The sequence below is a fragment of the Myotis daubentonii genome, chromosome X (genome assembly GCF_963259705.1).
Source record: "Myotis daubentonii chromosome X, mMyoDau2.1, whole genome shotgun sequence".
Taxonomy (NCBI): Eukaryota; Metazoa; Chordata; class Mammalia; order Chiroptera; family Vespertilionidae; genus Myotis; species Myotis daubentonii.
Genome location: NC_081861.1, coordinates 26,174,816 through 26,188,593, shown reverse-complemented (window position 1 = coordinate 26,188,593; position 13,778 = coordinate 26,174,816).

Here is a 13,778-nt window from a genome sequence, read left to right as displayed (position 1 = left end):
AGGGGGCATGTAGTAGGCAGCCAATCAATGATTCTCTCTCATCGCTGACGTTTCTCTCCCCTCTTCTCTGAAATCAATAAAAATATATTTTTAAAAAATAGTCAGCCTTAAATATAATCTGTTAATCACAATCTCTTTACTTGTAAGAGTCACATCTTATGAAAGCATAGAGATGTGTAAAGTAAGTGGTCATCATTAAGACTAGCCAGAATGAAAAAGTAATGGAAATCTATAGGATGAGGCCCCATGTGCTATCTTCAAGAATGTTTAAACAGAATCTAGGAAATCTTCAAATATCAGAGTGGAATTGAAATGTGCTTCCCCTCTTTCACTTAATCCCTCCATCTCTAGCCTTGAGTTTATAAAATTAAGAACCTCTGTTTGACCAAGGACCCCTGTCTGATGGGGTTGAGGGAAGTAGAGAGACCTCCTCTGGTAGGTGAGGGAGGACATAGGGCAGTTAATTCCATGTGTGCCAGCTGTTCACTCTGTAGCTATGTGCTTGGCGTAGAGTAGACATTCAATAGATATTTGTTGAATAAATTTTTTCACTGATTTGTGATAGCTTTAATATTTTTTTCACAAATTATTTGTCTTAGATCTAATGATAGTCAACCCACAAATTAGATAGTCCATGGCAGATAATTAAGAGTTGGTTATGCATACCAAGCAAAACCACTGAGAAGCAAAATACATACTATGCAGAAGGGGGAAAAAATCAAAGCAAAGGAAGTAATACATCAAAGGGGTAACTATGGGTGAACTTGAATGATGGGACTTTTCTGGAGTTCCTAAATTTTTAACCAACATTTATTAATTATTAAAAAAACAACTTTTAATAAGTAAAAAATAAATAAAAGGAACCTAGGAAAACAAATGAATAGTGAAAAGGCATTTCAGTTTGCTTAGCCCTACATTTCTCACCACAAAATTGATACATTGGTTAATCAGTTAATTTCTTATGAGGTTTCTTAGTGTGAAGTCAACCTTATGAAAATTAGCATTCCCTAAGAAGCTACTCAAATTGCATTTTGAACCCAAAATGTTGAAGATCAGGGCCTGAACAAACGTGACCATTTGAAGGTTGAGCAGCACAGGAAGCTTAACCATAGTCAGACATGACTCCAGCACAACAGGGGAATCCATCACGCCTTTGGTTTCTTAGTGTTCCCCCTACCACACCCCACATTGGATCTATCTATTGGAACTCTTCTCCCTCAGAGAGCTACACTCCAGTCTCTGGATTACTAAAAAGTGGAATTAGAATAAAAATTTTTATTAGAATAAAAATTCTTCTTACTTTATTAGAATAAAAATTCTTCATACTTGTATTGCAGAAGGGAACTCTTCCCCCTCAGAGAGCTACACTCCAGTCTCTGGATTACTAAAAAGTAGAGTTTTGTCACAGTAGGGGAACTTTGATAGACAAAATTTCTTCACACTAAGATAAAAGTATAAAACAATTGTCTCCAGGTTTTTGTAATACTAAATGTGAAAAGTGTTTGTTTCTGAGTGGTAGAATGACTGGTGATTTTCAAATGTATTGTGTGTTTCTTCTTTTATTTTCTGCAATGAACACTGCTTTCATAGGGTGCTTTCAATTGTAGGAACAGAAAACTCCACTCATTTTGGCTAAATGCTACAAGAAGTCAACACACAACTAAAAATTAGCTTTAGATGAAACAATCCAGTGGAGCAATAATATTACCAAGAGCCTAGTCTCTTTTTATTATTCTCTTCTGCTTTCTTTGATGCCACTTTCATTCCAGTGCTGGCTCCTCCTCATGATTCCATGATGGCTGCCAGAGCTCCTAAATTACAAGCTACTTCAGTTATATTTAGCAATAAAAAGTGGTTATATCTTTGTCCTAGCATTCCTAGAAGTCCTAAGATTTACTGTAATTGGACTCTTTAGTTCACATTCTCATATTTGAACCAGTTATTGTGGTAAAAGAGGTATTAGAATGTCCTGATTTGTTTAGCCTTAGGTCAAAAACAGTAAATGTATATATTGAAAGTTACAATTAATAAGCTTGATTTATGGCCATAAATAGAAGCCTGTATCCAATTTTTATTGATTAGAATAAAAATTATTCTTAAGCATATTTGCAAAAATGGCCATATTCTTTTTAAAAAATTGCAGTGTTTACTTTCATATTGATGATCTTCTCTAAATAAAATGAAAATAAACTAGAAGTCAATGGCAACAAGAAAAAGCAATCCAAAATTTTAAATACATTCTAAGTAAATATTTACAAGTGAACCATGAGGAAAATATTGAATAGCAAAACCTATGGAATGCAGTTCAAGTGGCACATAGACAAAGAGATATAGTTTTGCATGCTTTTATTAGACAATAAATAAGTCTGAAAATTGATTATCTATGTCAACTTAGGAAGAAGAATACAACAAATACAAATAAAGTAGAAAGAACGAGCTTTATTTTAAAGTAAAGCAATACTAATAATAGAAAAAGAAAATGACAATAGGGATGATCAATAAAGGCAGAGACAAATCTTGGGTGCAATTGCTCAAGATAAAGTTTATCCACAATTAAACTATATAAAGAATGAAATGGCCCAGCCAGTGTGGCTCAGTGCTTGAGCGTCGACCTATGAACTAGGAGGTCACGGTTTGAGGTTCGGTTTCTGGTCAGGGCACATGCTTGGGTTGCAGGGTCGATCCCCAGTGTGGAGTGTGCAGGAGGCAGCCAATCAATGATTCTCACTCATCATTGATGTTTCATCTCTCTCTCCCTTTCCCTTCCTCTCTGAAATCAATAAAAGCATATTTTTAAAAATACATAAATATACTAAAAAAAAATTTAAAAGAAGGCATAAACATAGACCCAGAAGAGGTTATAAAAATGGAGGGAATACTATGAAAGACATTATTTCTGATATGAAAATTGAGAGGAAGTAGAGACACTTAATAGAAAAAAATAAAACTTACCAATATTTATCAAAGAAGAAACAGAAAATCTGAGTATTTCTGTACCTGGTAAAACAAGTAACAAAATATTAATAACCTTCCTGTCCAAAAGGCTTTCCTGATGAGTCCTCCAAACACTAAGGAAGAAATAACATGTACTACTATCTTCATAGTATTTATTATAATCTGTAGTAATTCTGTTTATGTATTTGTTATCTGCCATTGGAATGTAAGATCCCTTACAACAAGGACTTGAACTGCCCCCCCCCCCCCGGGGAAGATCTCAATAGAATATTCAGCAGCTTTCCTGGTGTGTCTAGGTCTCCACTGATTGATTGGTCAGCACCAGGTCAGGGGTCATTATTCAATGCAGCTGGTCCCAAGGTCAGTGTTGGTGTCATTGGTGAAAGGGTTAAAGAGAATAAAACAGGGCAGAGAAAAATTGATTGTGCTTAGCAGATATCTTGCAGAAAGCTTGCAGCTTTGATCACCGCATAGCTCAGATGACCAGTGGGAAGAACGAAGGAGCGGACACTTACATCAGCAGAGCGGCTTACAGCCAGCAAAAATTAATAAAAACCTATCTCTCCCTGCTCTCTTCGATAATGCCTTTCTTGGTCTCAGCCCACCTGCACCCAGGTGCCTGGAATAAAATTTCTTTTGATATATTATGGCCTCATGTCATTGGTGCGCAACTCCGACCCACTCCAAATCTTTTAATTGGTGGTATCACTTGTCTGGTTTTGTTGCTTTTCTGGGCCTGGAGCTGAGACCTAGATGTTATCTCTAGGAAAGAAAGGTCAGAGGGTCCAAACTGCATGACCAGCTATATGCTAAGGGAAGAGAGGTCACCTTGGGGGCGAGGTCCCACCCTACAATTGTCCTTTGCTAGGCACCTGGAGATTTTCTGTCCTGGTGACCTTCTCTACCTGGCCCATCATCTTTGCTCTGCTCCTGTCTATCAAACGGCCTACCACAAAAAGGAGAATGTGTTTAGGGTCACAAAGCTGATGAGAGAGGGAAAAAAGCAAGTCTGTAAATATTTGTGACATTTCAAGCCAGACAGCTATGAAAGGTAAGGCAGGGCCTTTGCCTAGCAACCACAGACTTTTGAGTCCAAATCATAGTTCCCAAGAAATAGTCCTGCTGCTAGAACTCAGAAGATCCTGTCCTGCCTTCCCCTGGGAGAGACCAGGAGAGCAAAGCTGCGATTTACCAAGTGCTGCTGAAAGTAGTGGGGTGTTGGCCTCCTACTTGGCTCAGAGACTCCTATAGAATTGCCTCCAGAACCTTCCTCATCCCCAGATGCCAGGGGTGCCACCCCTCCTCACAGCCACTGTTTCTCTGGCAATGTTCCTTCTCTCCCTCTCTCAGCTCACCTGCATCCCTGTGGCCCATGGAAAGGAAAAGCATCCAGACCTAACCGGAGGGCTTTGCAATCCCTCTGGAAGCATGGAGCTGTTAAGAGTCAACAGACCTGAATGCTAGAGAAGCCATTTAACCTCTCTGTGCCTCAGTTTCCTCATTTTAAATGGGGTAAGTAGTAGTACCTATCTCATAGGGTATTATTCAGGAATAAGTGAGAAAATATTTGAAAGGTACTTAGCACAGTTCCTAGTCCACAGAAATAGGTAACTAGTAATGAAAGTTCAGGACTTGAACTGCTTTTACCAGTGTACCTCCAGGACCTAAAACAGTGCTTGCCATTTCAAAAAGTCCTTCATCCTATATAATAAAGAGGGAATATGCAAATTGACCGTCTCTCCACCACAAAGACGGTGGCGCCCACAGCGGAGGCGGGGGGGGGGGGGCGCTTCCATAACACAAGATGGCTGCACCCACAGTGGAGGTCGAGTTCCCGTAACAAGCCTTAACAAGCAATCAGCAGGGACCTGAGGCTGGGCCCCCCAATCACCCCCATGTGGCTCGACAGGGGACCTCAGGCCCCTCCCCCTGCCCTGGTGCTAGGCTGGGGGACCTCAGGCCATGCCCCCACCCAGCAGGGCTTGACGGGGGACCTCAGGCCGCATCCCCCGCCCCAGCAGCAGGCCAGGGGACCTGAGGCTGCGACCCCGCCCGGCGGGACTTAAGGGTGGGACCAGCTGGGTCTGGTTCTAGCCTAATGGGGGTGGGGCCGGCCGGGTCTGGGTCTCACACAATTTCGAGGTGCACGTGGGTGGGCGGGGACTTGACTCTGGGGCCCGTGGTGTGCCCCAGACTCTGACAGGAGGGAGATTTTCATATACATTTTACTAATTTTCTTTCATCTCTGACACTTCTATTATAGAGAAAGGGCAAATAGCAATATAAAAATATTTCCTCTAATTAATCCTCTTTTAATGTGCATGAATTTTGTGCATCGGGCCACTAGTAATTAAATAAACATAGTAAATTACTCTAAAAGAAAAAAAAAAGAAGTAACACAAGCTCTTTTGGAAAGTAAAAAATAAGGGACTAGTTCCCAATTCATTTTATGAGGACAATATAAACCTGGTGCCAGTAGAAGATAAAACTATAAGACAAGATCTCTTTTCTAAAAATAAACACAAAAATCTTAAACAAAAAATTAGAAAGCAAAAATATATATACACCATGTCACAGTGTAGACTACTTCAGGAAGGCAAGATTGGTTTACATTTAATAATTCGTCAATCTTAACCATACTTAAAAAAATAAACAGAAGAAGAAAAAAATACATGACCATTTCATAGATGGGTCTAAGTTCAACACCACTCATGATAAAGTTATCAGTAACTTATAATAGAAAGGCAATTTTCTTAACCTAATAGAGAGTATCTACCCCCAAAAAATTCCTATCGGAAATGTCATACTTAATGGTGATATATCAAACAATTTCTCCCTGAGTTTGTAAACAAGACAAGGATGTGCACTATGTATCAAAAATATATGGAGGCCTGGTTGGTGTGTTCAGTGGTTGAATGTTGACCTATGAACCAGGTCATGGTTCGATTCCCAGTCAGAGCACAGGCCCGTGGTTGCAAGTTTGATCCCCAGTGGGGGTCCTGCAGGAAGCAGTGAATTGATGATTCTCTCTCATCATTGGTGTCTATATCTCTTCCCCCTCTCCCTCTCCCTTCCTCTCTGAAATCAATAAAAATATATATATTTTAAAAATGTATGGAGGTCCCGCCAGGAAAATAAAATAGGTATAAAGTTTGGAAAGAAAGAAGTAAAATTGTTATTATTCACAGATGACAGTTCTCTGAACATAGAATATTCAAAAAGATATAAAATAATTACAATTCATAAATAAATGTAACCAATTTACTTGATATAGGGGCAATAATAAAAAATTACTTCTGTTTCTGTATAATAACAGAAATAATAAGAAAAAGACATCTTAGATACAATTGAAAATAGTTCAAGAATATCAAATACCCAGAAATAAATCTAATGAAAGATGTGTTAGAGCACTACATGTAAATCTATAAAACACCACTGAGAGACATTAAAGACTTCTATAAATGGGGAGAAATACTTTTTGCATAAATTGGAAATCTCATTATTAAATCGTTATTGTTATTTATCCCCAGAATGATTATAGCAATCATATTTAAATTTCAGCATGTTAATTTGGGGAGAAATTTCAAGCTGATAATATAAGAGTAAATGGGGCCCTGGCCAGTCTGGCTCTGTGGATAGAGCATTGGCCCACAGACTGAAGGGTCTCGGGTTCGATTCAGGGCAGGAGCACATACATACCACATACCTCGGTTACAGGCTGGATCCCTGCCCTGTTCAGTGTGTGTGCATCCAAAGAAAAGTTCCCTTCCCAGGGCTTGGATAGAAAACCAAGAAACACGCCCACCCTTGATGCTGAGAGAAGCACCAAAGGAAGAATCCCCTTACCAGCACCGAGAGAATAACATAAGGAAAAGTTCTTCACAGAACGGAGATAGAGCAACAAGGACAGCCCCCTCCCCAACATGGCTGACATAAGGTGCACAAGGAAAATGCCTCCCAATTGGTGAGAAAGTACCCAAAGTAAAGGTCCACCTCACCTATGACTAAGATAGAGCTGCCAAGGGAGAGTTCCAGCTTAGTCTTTGAGAATCTAAGAAAGGTCACCCCACAGGACTGTGACAGAGCCACCAAAAGAGGTCTCCTCAGGACTGGGATAGGGCACCCACTAAGAGTTCCCACTAGGGATGAGCAAAACACAAAAAAATATTGCCCCATCATAGCTGAGATAGAGTGCCCAGGAAAAGTTCCCCCTTAGTGCTGAGTTAGGCACCAAGGAGAGCCTCTCACAGGCTGAGATAGAGCCCTCAAGGGAGAGGAACCCAAGGGCTGAGCTAAGGCACCCAGGAAAGAGCCATAGCCCCAAGGCAGATACAGAGCACCCAAAGAAAAGTTCCCCTCCCAGGGCTTGGATAGCAAGCCAACAAACACTGCCATCTCTGGTGCTGATACAAGCCCCCAAGGAAGAATCCCCTCACCAGCTCTGAGAGAGTTATACAAGAAAAACTTCATAAAACTGAAATAGAGCGACAAGGACAGCCCCCTCCTCAACATCGCTGACACAAGTTGTGAAAGGAACAATGATCACAGCAAAACAGTACATTAGACACAAGGAAAATGTCTCCCCATTGGTGAGATCAGCACCCAAGGAAGTGTCTCCACAGAGCTGACACAGCTCCACGGAGTAAATCATCCAGGAATAGTCCCACAACCTGGACTGAGTACAACTAAAGAAGAGATGTTTTCCCAGCAGAGACAGAGCACCCAGGTGAAAGAATCCAGAATCCACGTGCCAAGTGTTAAGATCCTGACCTTGTTGGAGGAGCCTGGAAGTAACTCAGAAAATGGAAGTCAAGTTGTGGTGCCTCTCTAGAAACAACTCCCTTTCTGGAAGTTGCTGCAACTACTACTGAGTGTTTGAGAGTAATGTACTTGAGGAAGTGTCTCACCAGAAGACACTGAGATTTATTATTGCCTAAGAGGAGTTCCAGGGAAGCTGTTGGCCATAGAGTGCTGCTAGCCACACTACCCTGTACCAACTGGGCTCTGGATAAGCTATGTGAGATGCAGAGACTGATGCTGGAGATTCTGGTGCCCAGCAGGAGCCAGCTGTGCCAGCATCTCCCAGAACCAGGAAGCAAAACTTTCTCCCTGTAATGAGTGTCTCTAGCACCCTCTACAGATAATCTTTTGTGTCAAGTTCCACAAGAAAAAAATGAAAGGAACCATAACCATTTTCACAGAGCAGGCTAGAAGAGTGATTTTGGAGCTGAGAGGAAATAAATTTTTAAAAACAACAACAGCACACCAGTACTGTCTTGGTAGCTCAGTTGGTTAGAGCATCATCCCAAGATGCTGAGGGTGCAGGTTTGATCCCCCGGTAAGGGGGTTAGGGTCAGGGCATATATAAGAATCAGCCAATGAATGCATAAAGTGGAACAACAAATCAATTTCTCTCTCTTAAAAGCATTTGTTAGGAAGGTATCTACTGAAAATCTGTAAGACATATTATTCCTAGTAGTGAAAAATTGGAAGCGTTCCTTGAAAAATCAAAACAATATAGGATTCCCACCTTTGTCACTTCTATTCAGCACTGCACTACAGGAATTCCTACCTTGTACCTCAAAATAGTGAATAGGCTGTTCAGACAGAGCGAGCTCCCAAAGTGTTTAATTATGGACAAGCCCCGAGAATGTCTTTTTCAAAGAGTTGCCAGGCATGTTAAATAGTAATAATTCTCACAGAATAGTTGTGATTCTCAATTTTCAAGGCTACCATGGAGCACAAGAGAGAAGGATGAGAAGAGAACAATTTAAAACACCACAAACATTCCTGTTATTGTGATTTAGCTGGTTTTTTTTTTAATAAACCTTATTAGGAATTTTTGCAATTCTTTGGTTAATTCCAGAGTTCTGAAACTGTTGATTTTGACATTTGCCAGTATTCTCATTGCTTTTCTTTAAAATTTTTTTTCAAGTACAGCTTAAATTCATAATTAATTTGTATGTTTCAGGTGTACAGCATAGTAGCTAGATAATCATATACTTTATAAAGTGATCCCCCTGATAAGTCTAATACCAACATGTCACCATACAGTTATTACAATATTATTAACTATATTTCCTATGCTGTACTTCACATCCCCATGACTACTCTGTGACTACCAATCTGTATTTCTCAATCCCTTCACCTTTTCCACCCAGTCCCCCAACCCCCATCCCCTCTGGCAACCATCAGTCTGTTCTCTGTATCTATAAATCTGTTTCTGTTTTGTTTGTTCATTTCAGATTATCAAATTTTAAAAAGTTTACTAAACCCAGTATTGGCATGGGCCTCATAAATAATTATTATACACTAGAGGCCTGGTGCACAAAAATTCATGCACTCAGGGGGTCCCTCAGCCCAGCTGGCACCCTTCAACAGTCCGGGACCCATCGGAGGATGTCCACCTGCCGGCTTAGGCCTGCTCCCAGGGGGATTGGGCCTAAGCTGGTAATCAGACATCCCTCTGGCAGCCTGGGAGCCTTTGGGGTATGTCTGACTAATGACTTAGGCCCGTTCCCCACTAGTCAGACATCCTTAGTGCTGCCACGGAGGTGGGAGAGGCTCCCGCCACTGTCGCTGCACTGGCCAACCATGAGCCAGCTTCTGGCTGATCAGCACTCCCCCTGTGGAAGCGAACTTACCACCAGAGGGCAGCTCCTGCATTGAGTGTCTGCCCCCTGGTGGTAAGTGCGCATCATAGTGATGGGTTGTTCTCGGTCATTCTGCTGTTAGGGTCAATTTGCATATTGTCCTTTTATTATATAGAATTATATGTTGACTAATAGCTGGGCAAAGATTTCCAGAGAACAATTAGGCAATAACAACTGAAATAAAAAATACCCTTTGACCCAGCAATTCTACTGCTAGTAATGAACACCATTGGTATAATCACATTATATGTACAAGTATGTTCACTGCAATATGGTTTGGCAATAGAAAATGTTTAAACATTTATAACACATTCACACATCAGAATACCACACAGTCATTAAAAAGAATGAGTTATTTCAGTATATACTGATACTGAAAGATATTATAAAACAGCAAAAAGCCAGGTACAAAGGAGTATAATACCATCTGATTCTGTTCACATAAACTTTAAAAATGTATATATTTACTGGCAAATAAATTTTTCCTGAAGAACATTCAAGACACTATAAGCTGATTATCATTGGAGAGAAGTATTACCAGGAGTAGAAAGAAAAGGGCAAGTTTTCATTTCATGCCTTTCAGAATCATCTGATTTTTGCCATATTCATGTATTTTTTTCCTCTTTAAAGAATACTTGATTAATAGGTTGTTTAGATATTCTTAGGTAGATTTAAATACAATCAAACCTCAGTTCTCAAACATCTCTCATCTCAAACAATTCCATTCTCAACCGTTATTCACAGAAAAAAAGAAGTCTCAGTTTTAACTTTGGTTCTCCACCTGACAACGCTTTCACGTTATACATCAGCATGACAGAAAGCATCTCTCAGGCCACAAACAAAGAAGAAAATGGGCCAGTAAAGTCAGTTTCCAGCTAAACCTTGCCTTGCTAACGTCTCAGATAATTGTGCTGTGAACATTTGTGTGTGTGTGTGTGCATGTGTGTGTGTGTTTTGCTTTTGTTGCTGGTGAAATGGATGATTAAAACAATTTTAAAACATAAGAAGGGTGCTAGCTGGTTTGGCTCAGTGGATAGAGTGTCGGCCTGTGGACTGAAGGACCTGGGTTCAATTCTGTTCAAGGGCACATGCCCAGGTTGCAGGCTCGATCCCCAGTAGGGGGCGTGCAGGAGGCAGTCGATCCATAATTCTCTCTCATCATTGATGTTTCTATCTCCCTCTCCCTTCCTCTCTGAAACCAATAAAAAAAAAATAAGGAGGCAAGGTGGCTGATGTTGTTAGTTGTGAAAGAAACAATGATCACAGGCAATTGAAGAGGTAGAAGAACTGTTGTTAAATTGGATAAACAAAAAACAGTTAGCCAGTGACAGCATTTCAGAGCCTGCCATATGTGAAAAAGTGAAGGTGCCATATACTGACTTGCTAGACACCCCTGGAAAGAGTGCTGAAAGTGATTGTCTAAGGCTAGTAGGGGATGGTTCAAGATATTTAAGAAAGAAGTGTTTGGTTACCCATTAAACAGTACATTAGACATCTACTGTAATTAAGGAAGGTTATAGCAGGGAATCATTTGGGGGTCTGGAACACATTAATTCAATTTACATTCTTTCTAATGGGAAAAAATGATTTGGTTTTCAAACGAATCGCTTCTCTAACAGCCTTCCAGAACAAATTAAGTTCAAGAACCAAGATTCCACTGTACTGGTAGTGCTATCCTATATAATAAAAGGGTAATATGCAAATTGACCCTAACAGCAGAACGACTGGGAATGACTGGTCACTATGACACACACTGACCACCAGGGGGGCAGACGCTCAATGCAGGAGCTGCCCCTAGTGGTCAGTGCACTCCCACAGGAAGAGCTATGCTCAGCCACAAGCCAGGCTGACGGCTGCCAGCACAGTGGTGGTGGCGTAAGCCTCTCCCACCTCCTCAGTAGTGCTAAGGATGTCCGACTACAGCTTAGGCCTGCTCCCCGCTGGCAAGTGGACATCCCCCGAGGGCTCCCGGGCTGCCAGAGGGATGTCTGACTGCCAGCTTAGGCCCAATCCCCCAGGGAGCAAGCCTAAGCCAGCAGGTGGACATCCCCCGAGGGATCCCAGACTGGGAGAGGGCGCAGGTCAGGCTGAGGGACCCCCGCCCCCGAGTGCACAAATTTTTGTGCACTAGGCCTCTAGTTTTAAAAAATATTTGCAGATAAGTGCCAAGCTTTGCAAACCAGAACTTCCTTTTGGATTTTCATTAAACTTTAGATTTGCCTCCTAATGCTTTAATCATGATTTCCTGTTAAATATAAAGTGACATTTTGTAATGGCAGTTTGGCTATCTAAAAAATTTGTGATGAAATTATTAGATACTGTTACTCAAGGACAAAACTTCTTATATCCCAAAGGTTATTTGACAAATTTATAAATAAAAATGGGATTATTCATTTTATTTTGACTTTAAAAAACCATTAAATTGCAATAAGACATTACATATACAATAAAAATTAAAGTATCCATTGAATTCAGTAAAACAGCATCACACTGGAAAAAATAGTCAAGCCCAGCTGGCATGACTCAGTGATTGAGCATCGACCTATGAGCCAGGAGGTCATGGTTTGATTCCTGGTCAGGGCACATGCCCAGGTTGCAGGCTCAGTCCCCAGGGTGAGGCGTGCAGGAAGCAGCCCATCAATGATTCTCTCTTATCATTGATGTTTCTATCTATCCCTCTCTTAAATAAATAAAATAAATTTAAAAAATAGTCATAAAATTAGCTCTTAATCTTTTCTGGGGACAGAGAAGCAGAAGAAAATGAGATTAAAATTAAAAATCCACTGCCCCAAACAGGGTAAAGGTGAGACAATCATTTATTTATTAGACAGGGCAGGTCATTAAAAGAGAGGAAACATATTCAAAAGAATGTGCTTTTCTTGTGTTATAGGCACTGATGCTCACAACAAACAACACTGCTCAATACGTCATGGAAACAGGCCACATAGAGCCAAGAAGATGCTGTCATGCCACTGAAAAAGAAGCTACACTGCTTAGGAAACAATCCCTAAGGCAGTGGTTCTCAACCTTGGCTGCACATTAGAATCACCTGGGAATCTTTTTAAAATCCTGATTTCTGGGCCTCATCCTCTGGAAATTCTGTTTCTTTGTTACTAATGTTGTGGCCCCACCCCATAATAAAGAAACAGAATTTCCAGAATATGAGGCCCAGAAATCAGGATTTTAAAAAGATTCCCAGGTGATTCTAATGTGCAGCCAAGGATGAGAACCACTGGGTTACAGAGAGCTCCAATTCACTGTTCTACATTTTCTAGAGCTGAGCCATTAGCTCATAGCATTTGGCTGGTTCCCTGGTTACTAAGAAGTGAGTCTTCCCATATTCTAGAGAGCTTTCAATAGTTCAGACTTCTGAATGTCACTGAAATCAGTCATCTGCAGGCTGAATTAGCTTACATTACTACATTTTTGGGACTTACCCTAGGTCGGAGGTGGGGACTGTCTTGCCCATGGACTGAGCCGTATAAGGCCCACAAAATCACTTGGTCTGGCCCTGCCAAGGCATTGGGGGTGAGTTAATTAAATGTTTAACCAAATATAACAGGCTAATTTTTAAGTTGATAATTTTGTATGGCCCGCGAATGATGTTATAAACACCCAAATGGCCCTTGGCAGAAAAAAGGTTCCCCACCCCTACCCTAGGTAGTCATGGACTGTCTCATAGTATAAATAAAATTTGGACCTAACCTATTTAGCCCTGTTACAGTGCACCTGAATCACTTTAGTTCGATGGTGCATACTTGAAAAAGATAGCAGAAATTCACTGGAGGAAAGTAAAGAAATTCGGGAAGTTCACCTGGCCCTGAGTATATAAATAAGCTGCTAGCAAAGTGAGACACATTTGAAAACTACTATGTCAATTATTTTCCAAATTATTCGGCATCATTTTTAGCAGGACTTTACTGATTAGGCAGGCAGATTTCAATATCCACTCCAGAGGCTAACCAAAATATTATAAGTAGTAGTATGTCATGAATATTTGGTTATGAGGAAAAAACTATTCAGCATGGCGATTGAATGAGAAACCTGTTAGGTATCTGACATTCCGTCCTTACATCTACTGATTTGACCAACCACTTCCTTTCACAGTAATCACAGTTCTTAAGATGACAGTTTCTCATTCCACATAGGACAAAAGCCTATTTAGGAAGC